The sequence below is a fragment of the Malania oleifera genome, chromosome 4 (genome assembly GCF_029873635.1).
Source record: "Malania oleifera isolate guangnan ecotype guangnan chromosome 4, ASM2987363v1, whole genome shotgun sequence".
NCBI lineage: Eukaryota > Viridiplantae > Streptophyta > Magnoliopsida > Santalales > Ximeniaceae > Malania > Malania oleifera.
In genome coordinates, this window is record NC_080420.1 from 30,095,234 (window position 1) to 30,112,666 (window position 17,433).

Consider the following 17,433-nt stretch of genomic DNA (forward strand, 5'->3'; position numbering starts at 1 on the left):
TCCTTTGTTTCCAAAATGTATAATTTAAACCACAAAAGTTGGGTGGCCTAGTTAAGGATTGTCCTTCTCCAAAGGGAGCTACACCTAAGTGTGCCATTAAGATCTTTATATAGCTACTAATTAAGATTTGCTATAACCCCGCTCTGATACCAATTGAAAACAAAGGTGTAGTCCCAAGAAGGGGGCGAATTGGGTTTTAAAATTTTTTTTTAAAAATCTTTTTATGAATTCTTAACCTGTTGTTGATTCTTCAAACTTTCAGAAAAAACTTATTTCTTTATTTAATCCACAACCACACAAACATTTAATCATTCAAGTAATCAATCAACCAAACAATTTGAAAGCAAACAACCAAACCAAGATTAAAGTATAGAACACTTTGGTAATGTAAGAACTTAAGATGGTTGTTTGTTTATATAAGTCCCGTGGATATAAATTTGAACCAAGCCTTGTAGTGAATGTGAAATCGTTCCTTCAATGCAAACCTCAACTTGATTTCCAAACAACTCAGAATTTAAATCAACTATTTAGTTAATTTGTCTTTGGATGTTTACCAAATAACGTACTTCCTTTTGAGGTTTCCGCAAAGTTTTAATCAACCAATGTACTCTCTTTCGGTTTTCGCAATCCTAAATCAAAATTAACTTTAAGTTTATTTAACTTCCAAATTACGTAGTTTGTATAATTAAGAAAATTAAATCATCCACGCAATTTATATGTGCTGCAAATAAAGAGCAAGGGAAAGAGAGAGTGAGACCATGACTTTTACGAGGTTCGGCTTATACCCAACATACGTTTTTTGCCTTTGACAAACCATCAAAGGATTCCACTAATTTAGTTCCTTTGCCGGACAGAACAAAACCTTTACAAGCGATACCCCACGCTCAAACACTCCTTCACTAGGCTAGAGCCTGCCTCTTCAAGTGATACCCCACGCTTGGTCCAACAATAATTCAATCACCTTGGAATGTCCAAGAACTACAAGAAAACACAAAATAATAGCTACGTACAAGAACACTCTAAAATAGAGCAGATTAGTACACTTTCAACACAATATACTTCAAAATAAATAACAATATGGAATTTTAACTTGAAGCTCAAATAAGTATATCACTAATTAATTCTTTCAATGATTGAAAGATTTAGAATTTGATTGCTCAATTATGGTGGAAGAAGATCAGCAAAAACTCAGTTAGAAATTTGTGCACAATATGTGAGTTTGAGAGCCTTTGAATGATGAGAATAGTTGAGTGAGTATTGAGTGCGGAATTTTATTCTTGGTAATTAATTCAATGATCTTGAGGCTTATTTATAGACTTGAAAAAACATCTAACTTGATCCCCAAGTGACTTAGAGTATTTCCCAAGTTTTCACAAAGTTTGAGCCCCAAACAATCTTATTTTAAAAATTTGTCTGTTATAAAAATTTAAAATCTACCGCATGGCAGTAGACTGACACTTTTGGTCAGTCGCCTTCCTAGTTATTTTAAAGGGGTAGTAGGGTGGTAGTCACCCGGTGGAGCACTGGCAGTCTACTGGTGGGACACAGTCAGTTTACTGGTGGAACATAGTTAGGCTGCTGTCAGGCTGCTGTTAGCTTCAAGGACCCTCAGATTTTTTTGTCATAACTTTTTCTATGTAACTCCAAATTTAACGAGCATGATTTCAAAAGAAATCTAAGAGAAAATCCCACGACTTTCATGTTGAACTCTTTTTAAAGTAAGGAGTTTTTGATAGAGAATAATGCACCTCAATGCGGATGTAGAAAAACTAATAGCATTTGGAAAATCCTCTTTTTGGTACTTTTCATTTAAAAAATTGATTCTAACCTTTTTGAAATAATTTTTGACCTTATAAAATTATTTTCCAAGTATGTTAAAAGGTATCTAAGTCCAAGAAACTAACCTAAGAGTTTTATGTATCTATATTGAAATTATTTGAAGTACTTACATAAAATTTCTTATAGACTCTTTTAAAATTTCAATTCTTGAATTCCTTGAGGTCTTTATACTTGCTTCATTTTTCTTTGAGCTTTCATCAAGTTCTCTTTAATCTTCATGCTCTCATGATCTTCAAGCTTTATCTTTGAATCCGTTTTTGAATCCATGCTTTAAGTTTCATATAATCATTATTTTTTGAAGTACAAGCTTTCATGAATTCTTTAACCTTATATTCATTATTGAGTCCTGAAAAGACATCACTAAACAAAGCATGTTAAGTTCTACTTATTTGTTAGCATCAAAACAGGATGTTAAGTCTTATAAGGCCAACACTTTGAAAAATAATTTTTAATTTCTCTTTTTTTGAAAAATATTTTAATTCTAATTTTGAAATATAAATATTATTATAATATTATAATATTTATAGATTTTTTAAAACTTTTTAAAAATTTTAAACTAAAGAAAATGTATGTGTGGCTCCACCAAAAATAGCCAAAAATCTAGAAGTGTCCAAAAAAAGTCAGAAAATTATAAAATTAAAAAATCAGAATTTTGCCTCAATTTTTGTGTAAAATTCTAAAATTAAAAAATGACTTTCCTTACCATTTCAGATTACTCCAAATCACTAGGTGTAGTTAGATTTAGCAAGAAGTAAGCTAAAAATCTAGAAATAATGGGACTTTTGTCTTGATTTTTATGTCAAATGGCGAAATTGCTGGGGGCACACTACCTTATCATTTTGGTTGCTCCGATCGCCGGCCCGATGCAATCGAAATTGGCCCAAAAAAAAAAAAAAAAAAGAAAAACCAAAAATGACTACGTTTTACCTCAATTTGGGTGGTCGAAGTCAAAATCACAGTCAAATTTCTTCTTTGCATTTTGGGCAACTCTGAATCACCCAATTGAGTTAGATTTGATAGAAAGAGATTGGAAAAACCAGAAAATGACAGTGATTTTTCCTTGATTTATGTGTTTGAGGTCAAAATTATTATTGGACCCCACTTTAATGCTTCAAATCATCCCAGATTACCTAGGACAGTAAAAAATGGAAAAAACAAAGTAGAGAAGGCAAAAACACATAGGTAGAAAAAGTAAGAAGACTTGCTGATCTCTTCTTTGGGCCTTCTATTGAAATGGTCACCGACAAGGTCTTCATTTTCATATGTGAAACTCGAGACATCACTGGACACATCCTAACCATCTTGGATCACTTCGGATTACCTGGGATAGTCAAAATTAATCGAGAATGCTCTGATATGCTAAAGATAAATTGAAGAAGGGTGAGCTTAGGATGTGTCTCGCGTTTTGGATCGATTGACACCTAGAAAAATTTTGATGTCAACAGCTACCCATCTTTATGTATTTGCTACATAGAAGTTGAGAAAGTTGCCTTTCTCATATTATTAAATATATAAAGAGGTTGACAAAGATTTTGGACAAGGGGTAAATTTAACAAGCTTCAAAGTGAGGCACAAATTAAACTGCCCTAGTTTATGAAAAGATCACTACCCAAGATTTGAGAACCTAGCCACATGCCTCCTAAGGTAGACAAACAAGACACAATTTGCAAAGAAAACTAATCAAATTTGGGAACTTTGCCACATGCCTCTAAAGTAGGATGCATATGGCCATACCGCTTTATGGAAGGAAAAACTATCATGAATTGGGGAGAATTGGCCCATATACACAAGATAGAAAAACCAACATGATTTATAAAGAAACACTACCCAGATTTTGTAACTATTGCCACATGCCTCCAAGTTAGGATGCAAACCATAGCAGTATACAAAAAGGAAAAATCATTTAGGATTGGGAAAAATCGGCTCCTATACCCAAGATTGACAAATCGATACAATTTGTAAAGAAACACTAACCAGATTTGGGAACTATTGCCACATGCCTTTGAGGTAGGATGCAAACCATACCGATCTACGGAAGAAAAAACTATCGAGGGTTGGAAAGAATCAGCCCATATACCCAAGATAAACAAATTAACATGATTTTTAAAGAAAACTACTCGGATTGGGGAGAATTGGCCCCTATATCCTAGGGTACAGACCATATTAGTCTACAGAAAGGAAAAGGAGTGCAATGGTTAGACAATCACCTACTATCTCTACACAGAAAGACACAACAACCAAACGTCTAGATAAACCTACTAATCGAGGTTTATGACCAACACTGATGAGCATCAATGCATAATATGAGTGATTGGGAAGGAATTAATTGGCATTAACGCACAATTGCCAATGAAAATGAACCAATACTAGCTGGAAGTATCGCAAATTACTAGTAAATAAAGGGAAAATGAACCAATACCGGTGGGCATCGATGCACAATACTGGTCAATGGGAGGAAGGAAAACACATAATTATTGGATGCTTACTTACCATCTCTACGTATGAAGGAGTTGGATCATCGGTCTTGATGAAACCAACTAAAGTTGAGTGACAAGTCTAAGAAGGAGATAACTCAAATCGACTAAGGTTGAAAGGGATACAAACCATTCAATAGAAATCAATACGAACTAGATCTAGTAGGGGAAACTATGGAAAGAAGATATTTAGACCTAACTATGATTAAGGGGGATATCCAAAGGGAGAGATACCTTGAACTGTTTGGATTCAAAAAAGTTACGGACCAATAAAGAGGGGGTGGTTCTAACTCAATGAGATGGAGGTACTCTTATGGAAAAATTGTAGCTCAAACTCATCAAAGATGAAGGACAACACTAGAAAGGATGAATCGTGACCTAAAGGTCGAAAGGGATATGGAAGAAAATGAGGTAGGTTGAACCCACGAACCTATCAGAGTAACTATGTTGGGGAGAGAGGGAACTGTCCCTATGCATACCAAGGGCAAAAATAAAGCTAAAATATATGAAGGTTCGATGTAGATGCTAAAGCCTTTTGCGTGTCCCTGCTATAACTATGTCTATAGTGCAAGATTTAATGCAATATGCCACATGGATAATATGCTTGACATGTAATGACTTGTTGTATTCTATTCAATGTATGTATGACATACTGGACATGACTTGACTACTGACTATGAATGATTATGCATCTAGTAATGTTCAATGCATATGATTTGGTATTTGGCCACGTAACCTATCATTTTTGCCCATGAATTCTTGCTGCTCTGACTATAAGTATTTTAATTGGCCAAGGCTTTTATCTAATTCGTCAATCTCGAGACTAGCGTTTCTATATGTTGCTTTAGGTTGTGATGGCCATGGTTCTCTTCTGATTTTTTGAATTATCTTTGAGTCTTCTTACCTTGCCCCTTTTGATTTTGATCCATAATGAAGCATGAAATTAATATCAAGATCCTATAAATAGAGGAGTTACCATAGATGCTCAAAATTTGAGGGTTCCACATCAGGCAGTGGTTTTTCTTTGCGCTAGATATGATGCAACTGTTATTTGAAAAGATCCATTAAGTGGATTAATATACCACTAGCTTCAATCTACTTCAATCTTACTAATCATAAGAGTTACATGCATGATGAAATGTAATGCCTCAATTGATTTGAAGCATCACAATGGCCCATGTGCCCTGAAAAGTTGAGCCTATTTTTTAGAGGCTGTATTCTTGAAATCTACTCTATTTGGATTAAGGATTTAGTCTTGGAATTGCATATTAAATGTCTATTCATGGATGGAAGGTTCTTTGCTTAAAAAGTGAAAGGGGTGGGCTAATAGGATCATTATGTTGACAATGATTCTCTTTTGTTGGTTTTTTACTTGGTCCTCCTTTTTTTTTTTTCTCCTTCATGAGGAAGTCTGGAGTTTTTCTGTAAATTTGTGGCAATCATGATAACTTGAGGCAATACTTCTGAAGCTCAATCTCATACACCTTTTTTCTAGCACCATGAAAATATCTTGACTCAATCTGCCCTAGTATATAGTGCTTTGCTTGCCCCGATGTATATTGTTATGAATTTTCCCCCAATATGTAGTGTCTTTTTTTGCTCTAAGTTGACCACTTCTTGGTTAATCAAATTCACTCCAATATATGGTGCTTGGCCTGCTCTTCTTGCTTCATGCTTTCAAACTGACCAAATTTGCCCTACTTTGCAATGTTTGGAATCATAGTGTAGAGTTAGGTACTGAGTATGGCAAGATGTCCATAGTAACATTATAGAAGAATGGTGGTGCATACACTAAGGAGCATCACATCAAGAGATTCTTTATAGAAACCAAAGCCCTTTATACTCACTCTTTGACCTAAGATCTTTTCAAATTTTAATAAGTAAAGATGAAAATTATAGCATGTCCCATGACTCTGGGTGAATTGTTTAGGGATTTAAGAATCAAACATGTACTTGTTTGCCAAGTTTTAAGACTTGTTTGGCATATGATGGCTTTATCTATGCTTGATCTTGTGCCTTTGTAATGTTAGCTTGAAAACCTAATCAATTGAAAAATGACCCATGCTTCTTCTAAGCCTTAATATTTCTATTGCTGACCACAACTTAATTTGATGATTATTGCATGAGCTCTTCTTAGTTCACTGTTAGCCTTAGAGGTTATGTGAGCTTAATTGCAATGTTTTGATAATAACAACCCATTAGTGGTTCTAGGTTAGCTTATCTTTACATATCAAGCAATGGTTGGTATAAATACAAATGCAAAGATTAAGTAAATTAGAAATAGGTTAGACATCATCAAAAAGGGGAAAAATGTTAGCTTTGGTGGCTACACCATCATTGTTTAATGTGTTTTGATGATATTAACCTATATGTTATTCCTAGTGTTTTCCTATCTTTGCAGATCATGTTTAGTACAGGTACTCATACATGAAGTACTGGATCGAAAGTAAAGATCGGACCTAGTAGACGTCAAGAAGGATAGTTCAAATGGACATGTATTGGGAAGAACCCAAGCACGACCAAAGGAAGCTTAAATGTATTTGGGGAGTGTTTGAGGTAGTCTATTTTGTAACTCTTACTGGTTTTGTTTCTTACATGATTTCTGAGCAAGAGTTGAGCATTTGTCATATGCATACTAGGACACATGAGTAAATAGGATTGCACTAAAGATACAAACTCAATATTCATAGTTTCCTAAGTTAAATTAAGGAGTTTGTCAAAAGAATCCTGAACTCAAAATATATTTTTCAAAGGGACAAGTTTTCAAAATCGTGGTATTTTGAACATCTTCATACTTAGTCCTGATTTTATCAAAATGAGTCTTATGTCTTAAGAGTTAAAAAAAAGTAATGTATATTTTCAATAAAGGATGTACAAGTATATAAGATATCAAAATGGTTTTTCAAATGTATTTTCATTAACAAGATATCTTATATTCAAGGAGAAACTCATTTGGACAAGTATTAAACTTTATTAGACTTAATATACTTCAAGTACTTTTGTCCAAGAATGTTTTAAGTTATTAAAAGGCTTTCTGACAAGGAAAAACAGAGCAATCGTTGTCTAACGTAGTGCACCTCGAGTCTTGAACAACTTTCAGTATTTGGGGCATAAGGTTTGATAGAAAACTCCAAAAAGGGTGATCTTGGTGTCTATAGAAAGTTAAGAAAAAATTCCACAACTTTCGTGTTGATGACTTTTTCTGATTTGGGGTAATTGTAGACGTATACAAGAAACCGTTGATGGTTTTAGAGAGCCCAAAAAAATCCCCGACGGTTTGGGACGGTGACAGAACACCAACGGGCAAAAAATGACTAGTTTTCAAAATAGTTTTTTAATAAAACTCCCAACAATCATAAAATGGCTAGTAGCCCATTTTCGCCTATAAATACAAGTTCTTAGACTTGTTTAAGAAGGTTTTTGATTATTGTTGATTATATTTGTGAAAAATATTTTTGAATCCAAAACCTAACACTTTGCACTTGCATTTTAGTTATTCATTCACAAAGTACTCAATACTCTCTTGCTCATTGATCTTGTGTGAATCATTCCTTGAGAGATAAGAGTGAGGCTTTGATTGTATTTCATATCAGCTCATTTGAGGAGGATTTCTTTGTATATCATCTTTGTTGTAATAGGTTCTTTGTGAACCGCTTGGTGAACAGTGTGAACCGAAGTGAAGGCTCTTTGTGAGCGTGTGGGGATTTGTTCCCAAGTGTAGGGTTGTGTATCCGAGTTGTAAGGTTTGCTTGACCAGGGAAGGAGCATTTATAGTGGATTGTGGAATCCTTGGCTTGGTGCTAAGTTGTGGACGTAGGCTTGGTGCTGAACCACGTTAAAACCCGGTGTTAAGCTTTTCTCTCCTTACTCTTTATTTACTTGTCTTGTGCACATTTTATATTTTATCTATTGTAATATAAGTGCTTGCTTTTTGCCAAGACATTAATTTTGTAAGGAAATTTTAAATACGCAAAAAGAGCCATTCACCCCTCTCTGACTCTATATTGTATATCCGCTGCAGGGCTCATGTATATAATCCATGGGCTATGGCTGTTTAACAAGTGGTGTCAAAGTGAGATGCTTGAATTTTTCAGACTAAAATCCAGAGCATAAAAGATCAATGGAGTATTCAGTGAGCACCTCTTCACATGGTCGATCTATTTTCCAACTGCTGTTGTTCGAAGGCACCAATTACCTCTCGTGGAAAAATCAAATGGTCGTCTTCATTCAATCATATAACTTGAGATTATGGAAGATCATCTCCAAAGGAGTTTACATCTTCAAAAATGAAGAAGGGGAACCGAAAGAATTGGAAAAGATGTCAAGCATGGAAAAGAGGTTAGTTGAATTAAATTATAAAGCAAAGCATTTCATTTTTTTTTTTTGTGTTTTAAGTAAGGTTGAATATAGTCGTGTATGCTAATGTAAAACCACAAAAGAAATATGGGATTTGCTTCAAAGAACCTATGAAGAGCCCAAGAAAGAAATTGACCTCACCTTAGATTCATCTAGTGCGATTCACCAAGACACTCTAGGAGAAGCACATTGTTTCTTAGTCAATGAAGAAGAAGGAACAAGTTCGGATGATGATGATGAATATATTCCTTCATATGATGAAGTAGTAGAAAGTTGTGTTAAATTGTTTGATGAACTAATTTTTGTTAAAAAGAGGAAAAAAAAAAATGTTGAGAAAGAGCTTGCTATGCCTAGGCAACGAGAATCTTCTTTGAAAGAAGAAAATGAATCTCTTAAAAGGAAAAATGAAGAGTTTATTTTAGATTCTCAAAGAGAACATGAAACTTTGAAAGAAAAGATAGAAAATTTGGAAGGAAAATTGTCAAAATCTAAAGGCAAGGAACCTTGTCTTTGTTCTATCTTGAAAGAAGAAAATTGCTCTTTAAAAAGGCAAAATGAGGAGCTTATGGAAAAAGCTCAAAAAGACCATGAAATTCTTCAAGGGGAAGTAGGAATTTTGAAAAATCAAATTGCAAATGTCTTGAAAGAAAATATTCTCTTGAAAAAGGAAAATGAAAATCATGGTAAAGCCACAAGAGGAAACGAAAACTCCAAAAAGTCTTTGGGAGTTAAGAAAAATAATTTTTACAAAAAGAATTTGAAAACCTCTTGTAAATCACGTGGTCATGCCTCAACAAGTAAAAATAATGGAAATAAGTCTAGACCCTCCCATGAAAACAAGATTTTTTTATATTGTGAAAGAGCTAGAGGCAAAGGAAGGAAAATGGAATGGGTAGTGAAGAAAAATCCATTGAGACCCAAGGAAGAATGGGTACCCAAAGGAAACACATGATTCTTGAATTGTTTCCTTAGAACCTAGGATTAGGAATTAGGACTTAGGTAGATTTAACCTAGGAGAAATGGAATAAGTGTTGATCAAGTGAATTGTCATTGTGATAAATTAGAAAAAAATATTTTTTGAATAGAGCTCAAAATATGAAAAATTCCAGTTTTTTGATTTGTTTAAATTATTTTGCTAGAAATTTTTGAAGAATCGTGCCAATATTGATGAGTTGAAATTATAAAACTAATGTGATGCTTTAATTATGTATATATCATTATCAATTGGTTTCTTGTTGAAAATGTTGGCTATTGTTTATGGGATTAAATAGTGCTCCAAGCTTATTAAATGGAAAGACCATATTTTTCTTCATGAGAATTACTAAGGTTTTGAATTTATATTTAAAAGCATGCTATGGTTTGTTTTGATGATATATGCTTTGTTTAAATACATTGTAGAATATTTAAACATATTATTCATGAAATTGACTTTTGTAAAGATAATCATCGTAAGCATATGCTATGTTTAAAGAATACCTTCCCAATTAGTGGCAATTTAGGAGAACATGTTTCCTATTTTCTAAAGACCATTGTCAAATAAGGCGCAGTTTACATCTACATGCTCTTTGCCAAGTTGTTAGGACATATTTACCATGCTTAAATTACAAGCATAAATATTTTGCACTTATTTTTGAAAATATCCATTTTTGAATGATCATTGAATGATTGATCCAACATTAAATGTTACTAAACTTTAGAAATCATCATTCATGAGTAAGTAAGGAAGCCAATCTGGGCATTTCACATGTTATGGTTTAGCAAATATTTTGGTATATGTGTCTAGCACACACTCACCTCACCACCAAGAAATCTTATATTAAGGAGGAGAAATTTTTTTCTTTTTTTTGTAAAATGAGTTGTACCTCCTCTTTTTGATGATGATCAAAGGGGGAGAAGATTTTTGGTGTCCTCTTTGTTAGGAAAATGTTGTGTGGTGTTATGTGAGGAGGAGAAGTAAATGCATGGAAAATGCATATGGGGTAGAATGCATATGGTTGCATGAAAGTTCATTTTTCTTGTTTTATTTTGAATGAACTTTCTATCTTGTGCATTGCATGTCAAAACTCCATACATATGAAAAAATATAGTTAAACCTTATATGCACAAAGTAAAGGCGAGCAAATTATAGATATGCATATAGTTAGGGGGAGCATGTTTTTGTCCCATTCTAGAATTGGCATAAATTAGGGGGAGCTTTAAATTTTACCCTATAGGAGAACACCAATACATTCACCATCCCATTTTTTTTCTTTCTTTAAAATTTTTTTTTTCCTTAATCTACCTTTTCATGCTTCCTTCTACTTTTATCTTTATTTCTCTTCTCTTGATTTCTTCCCTCCTCTTTGTTTTTAGAGACATTCTCTTTTGACCTCAAAACTGCCCTAGTGTAAGGGGTGATCGTCAAGCAAGTTTTTCAAGGAATGAACATTTAGCAGTTCAAAGGGTTGGCAAGAGATTCATTTTTTTTAAAATATTCTCTTAAGTAGCATAAAGGATGGCATGCCATCATTTTGACAATGATCTCTACCTCAACTGAATTGCCAAACATTCGAGGCCCCATACCCAAGGTGAGTTTAGTTAGATGGCTTAAGAAAAATTGGGTTTGTAGTTTAAAGCTCAAAGGGATTAGCAAATGGTAGATTAATACATTATTTGGTCATTTTAGGTATACTGGTCAGCCAAGGATGGCCACCTATCATATGGTGAAAACATCTAACTCTTACCCAAAAGACACAAATCATAATCAAATGAATAAGTAGACATGACTTTATTAATTTTTCCAAAAGGTACATGCAATACCTAGATTGAGACGTTATCATATCAATCATGTCTATGCCTGCCAATAGCCTTCTTATAACATAAGTTCATTCATTATTCAAAGTTCTTTTCCTTCTGCAGATTTTCATCATTCCCCTTATATACTTATTTGTGAATGTGGACCTCCTGCCTCTTTTTTTTCTTTTTTCTTTTTTTTTTGGCACTTTTCCTTTTCTATTCATCAAAGACTTTTCCACTCTAATCAAACTTATGCACAATAATCTTAAGGATAAATTTTGACTTCTGAACCTTCCTTATTAATCAAGCCCTCAAAACATCCTTGGTTATAGATCATTCACACTGCAGGTAAAGCCATTATCCCCAAAATTGCAGCACAAAACATTAGCAAGACAATACAATATTTGGAAAAAATAGGATTATGAGACATGTTATGAAATTCATCTTATGTTATTTAAATTTGAAATGCATCATGATTACAAATATGTTCAAGATGGAATAATCCCCTTACAAAACATGACAAAAAGGGTACTCCAAAGCCACTTAAGAATTGATAATCATCTTTTTTCATCGGTTTATTGCTTTCATATAATCTATGTGATTGTGTTTCTGTATTATTCATCTTTTGTTGTTGCATTGTAAGATCGGTTTCTACACGCAACACATTGATTTGCACAACAAATTGGTATCAGAGCAATTGGTTACAATGGCTTCTGGGATTTCTTCTACAAAGTTCAACATTGTCAGGTTTGATAGATCAGGAAATTTTAGACTATGACGGAGGAGGGTTAAGGATCTATTAGTTTAGGAGGGTATGGTGAAGGCATTATACGAAAATCAACTGGAAGACATGGATGAAACAAGTTGGAAGGATTTGGAAGCGAAGGCTGTGGTGACTATCATGCTTTGTCTTGTCGATGACGTGTTGTATCACGTAATGGATGAGGAATCTCCAGCAGTAATTTGGTAGAAATTGGAAAGTCGGTATATGTCTAAATCTTTGATGAACAAGTTGAATCTTAAGCAGAAACTGTATTGGCTTAAGATGACAAAGGGTTCGGATTTGAACCAGTACATCAGCGTATTCAATTAGATCATTAGTGATTTAATGTGGGTTGATGTGAAGTTTGAGGAATAAGACAAGATGTTGATACTACTGAATTCCCTACCTGTGTCTCATATGTATGAAAATTTGGTTACAACTCTAACGTAGGGAAAAGAAACCCTGAATTTGGAGGAGGTAACAAGCGCTCTATTAGGTTTTCATCAGAGGAAGAAAGCCAACGATGAGATTTCATAACGCGAAGGGCTTGTGGTGAAGGGTAACCAGGAATGTGGCAGAAGCAAGTTCTAGAGCGGATCAAATAACGATAAATCTTGGTCCTAGTCTAGGAATAAAAAGGACATATGGTGTTTTAAGTGCGAGAAAAAGGGGCAAATAAAACCAGATTGTCCAGAAAAGAAGAAGGGGGATGTAGAAAATCAAAAGGGTTCATCAAAATCTACGAATAGAGTGGAAGAAGGAGACTCAGAGAGCAGTGATGGAAATATGCTTTATATTTTATCGGGTTCAAATCATGTCATAGATTCTTGGATTCTAGATTCAGCATGCTCTTATCACATGATGCCGAATAAATATTGGTTCAACACCTATAGGTCAGTAAATTCTAGTTTTGTTCTGATGGAAAATGATGCTTCATGCAAAATTGTTGGAATAAGGAATATCATAATTAAAATGTTTGATGGTGTTGTGAGAACATTATGTGATGTTAGGCATACATCGGATCTATGGAAGAATTTAATTTCATTGGGCACCTTATATTGTAATGATTTTAGTTACAAGTCAGAAAGTGGGGTGATGAAGGTGTTTAAAGGCATCTTAACGGTGATAAAGGGAAACAAATTAACAGGAAATATCTATGCACTGTTGGGTACTATAATTGTCGGTGGAGCTGCAGCGGTAGAGTCTAAGTCAGATAATACTGTGTGACATATGCGATTAGGGCATATGGGTGAGTATAGGATGATGGAGCTTCATAAAAGAAATCTTTTGAAGAGTGTCAAAACATGCAGGCTAAATTTCAACAGGTATTATGTTCTTAGAAAACATAATATGGTGTAGTTTAAGACAGTCACACATAAGACAGAGGGGATTCTCGACTATATTCATTTAGATGTTTGGGGGCTGGTAAATGTAGCATCACGAGGAGGACATATATACTTCATGAGTTTTATCGATGATTAATTACGAAAGGTGTGGGTGTACTTCATGTGGCACAAATTAAAGATGTTTGCCAGGTTCAAATTGTGGAAAGTTGAGGTGGAATGTTAACCTTTTGAGTCCGATCCTTGTTTGATAATGACAAACGACAGTGTCTCATCTGTGTGACAAGTGCATGAACATGTTCATTTTTCTAAGAACAAATGATAGATGAGAAATGGAAGCCATAAATGTACTTAAAGGTCACACCAACAGGCGCATTCCATAGGAAATAAGGAGCAGAAGACTAGAAGATTTTGTTCATTTTTCAAGTTGTAATAGTAATTAGGTTTCTATGTGCATGCATATCATATGATTAAATTGAAACTCAAAAAATGACCTTAGATTGACCATAGGAACCCCAACCTTCATAAAAACCTTTCATTTATAAAGTTAAACTTATACCAAAAGGTTTAAAATGATTTTTTAAGTTAAAAGAAGGAAAAAACCAATTTTTACAAAGGGGTCGGTTGACAAGCCGGTTGACGGAACAATAGAGATGAGAGTTTTTCTAAATCCATAACTACTTTTTTTTTTAAAAAAAAAATTTCAACAGCAAGTTGTGCTATTTTCTCTTAGCTTTTTGTTGATACCAAGAATGTCCAATTTGGAGTCGTATAGAAAAGTTTATGGCCAAAACAATGAAAGGTGTCCGTAGTAGAAAAACTCACTTCATGTTTCTTCCATCTCATTGATGGGCATTTTTCTCAATTCATAACTTTTTATCTTAAAAAGTGTTCAGTACGAAGGTTGTGGGATTTTTTTCTTAGCTTTTTGTGGATACCAAGAATGTCCAATTTAGAGTTGTATAGAAAAATTTATGGCCAAAACACTGAAGGGTGTCTGCACAAAAAACCTGAGGCCAGCTGACTAAGCTTCATTACAGTCGATTGAAGCTTGCAAGTTTCAAGCCTCAGTCAACCGAGGCTTGGCCTTAGTCGACCGGCCCTCTTGGGAAAGCATTCCAACAGTTGGAAAATGGTTAGTTTTCAAAATAAAAATATATTTGAAGGTCCCAACGACTATATAACGGTCACAAGAGATTTTTTCTTATAAATACAAGCCTTAAACACCTTGAAAATGTTAAAAAATCATGTTGGAAGATTAGTTAAACATTTTTGTGATTCTCTCCATTTTTTATATCCCTTTTGAGCCTTAATTTCTATTTTCTCCTACTCCTTCTTGAAGATAATATTTTTTTTTTGAAATTTTTTTTTTGGGTTTCTTAAATAGGCTTGAGCTCATATCCACTCATATATTTGCTTGAAAGCCTTTCTTTTCTTGAAGTTTTTTGTTGGCCTCATAAGATTTAGAATCTTATTTTGATGATAACAAATCAAAGGGACTTAAGTTATTTGGTTAAGTGAAGTTTTAGGGCTCAAGTATGTTGTTAAAAGATCAAGATCAAGTGACTCAAGTGATCAATATCAAAGTGCTCGACAAAGTCTGTTAAAAGCTCATATTTAATATTACAAGATCTTATGAAGCTATAATATGTTAAAACTTAAAGTCAAGCTACACATGAAGAATGGAAGCTATAGATGAATATTTAGTGATTAGAAGAGTCATAGTCTTTTAAGAAGTCTCATGTAAGTACTTCATAAAAGTCAATATGAATGGTTGAAGCTCTTACGGAACTTTATTGACTTAGAGACTAGTTTTTGAAAACCCCATAAAATATTTTTTAAATTAAAGTTACATATAAGGATCAAAGCATTGAAAATCAAAGTTTTTGGAAAGATGCAAGTTCAGGCAACTGACCATATTTGATCAGTTGACTGACATTTTTATGCTGAATAAATTGAGTAAACAGAATAGCATCAGGCGACTGACCTCTCATGGTCAGGCGACCAACCCCATTTCGTGTTTGAAATTTCACTGAATTATAAAGGCACAGGCGACTAACCTTGATAGTTCAGTCGACTGTCCCTCGGTTATTTAAATTTAAAACAGCGAGGGAAAGTTTCCAAAATTGATTGCCTAGATCCCAAACTTTGTAAAAACTTGGGAAATACTGCAAGTAAACTTGGGGAATACGAAAATTAAGTTTTTCTATCTATAAATATATGTGAAATCTTAAGATTAAACACACACCTACAAGCAGCAATCAAGCTAAATTTTTTCTACTCACCAAAGCTCTTTTGCTAGTACTTTTGTTGAAGTATCTGCTGTGATTTTGCTGATAAAAGTTCACGGTTCTTAGCTTTTCTACTGAGTATTTCTGTTGACCTTATAGGTCATAGCTTGTTTCGATTATGACAAATACTATGATATTTGATGACTTTTAAGTTTGTGTGCAGGATCTACTAAGCTGGATCACATTGATAGCATGCAGTAACTTGAAGAAAAGGCAGACCTTGACATATTTATTTGTTGTAATTTCGATTTGGGTCTGTAATTTTTAATTAAGAAAAAGTCTGTAATAATGGATATCATGCATATAGGAACTGATAAACTCAAGACTATAGAATGACCTTAGGGATTCGACCAACGGCAGGTTGTTGGCCTTAGAATGACCTTAGTCTTTGCAGTATAATTGCAAGACTTATTAGGCTTTTATTTTGTGTGTGAAAAATATTTTTCACAAGCTATTTTCAAATATCTCTTATACTTGATCATTGAGAAAATATTCTTGAGATATTTTAATTGCTATTGGTTGAAGTCTTTGAGACCCTAGATTATTATTGAGATATAATTTTAAACAAAGTTTCAAAGATTAGCTTATTGATACACTCTAGTGCTAGATTGAATATAGAAATTATCTTGAGTGTTGATTGCACGCATACATCACTGAGCTTATAGTTCCTATATTATTGATGTGCATTGATTGATTTGTATTAGTACATATCTGCTTATCGGAGAAGCATTATATTGTACACGGTTTGTATTGTAATTCGGTTGTATTCCAGGTGCGGCCTGAAGGACATTGATCTAGCCCATAAGGATCGGTAGGGCCTTCTATGTCCAACAAGGAAAATTTGTGATGTCAGCCCTGTGCTAATTGACCTGGTTGTATGAGGTGCCGCTCCACCTGTTAAGTAAGCCTTAGTGGAATCCTTGTGCTTGTGAGCCAAGCTGGGGACATTGGTAGTATTGGCTGAACCTCGATAACATTTCTTGTGTCGTATTTAATTTACGCACTTAAATTTTTGCACTTGAATGTTGTCATTTTAATTATGGTGAATGGTTCAGAAATATTGAGATTGCTTCAATTGCTTTACATTCTTGCTCAGTTTGATTTATGCTAAATTGGTTAATGCTTAGAAGAACCCTAGGTTGAGAAATACTGATTGTGATTTGAATTTGACCTAGGAAAGTTTTAAATTTCCAATTCACCCCACTCTTGGGAATACACCAAAGCTAACAATTGGTATCAGAGCCTCGTGACATTGATTTAAATGTTTTTTCTAAAAGATCGAGATGACTCTCATTGGTGTATCCCCATTCAACGAGGGACAGTCACCTTCCAGTCCTCCTGTATTTTGTGTCAATTACACCCATTGGAAAATTTGAATGAGCGAATTTTTAAAATCTATGAATTGGAGGGCCTGGCAGGTGATTGATAAGGGAATTTGTATGCCAATAGAAAATGATATTAATTTGATGCATGCAAATTCATATGCCAAGGACATGTTATATCTTGCATTAGATTCTAATATTTTTGTTGAGTCTGTGGCATGTCATAGTGCACAGGAAATCTGGGATGAACTTGAAAAGAAATATGGAGAA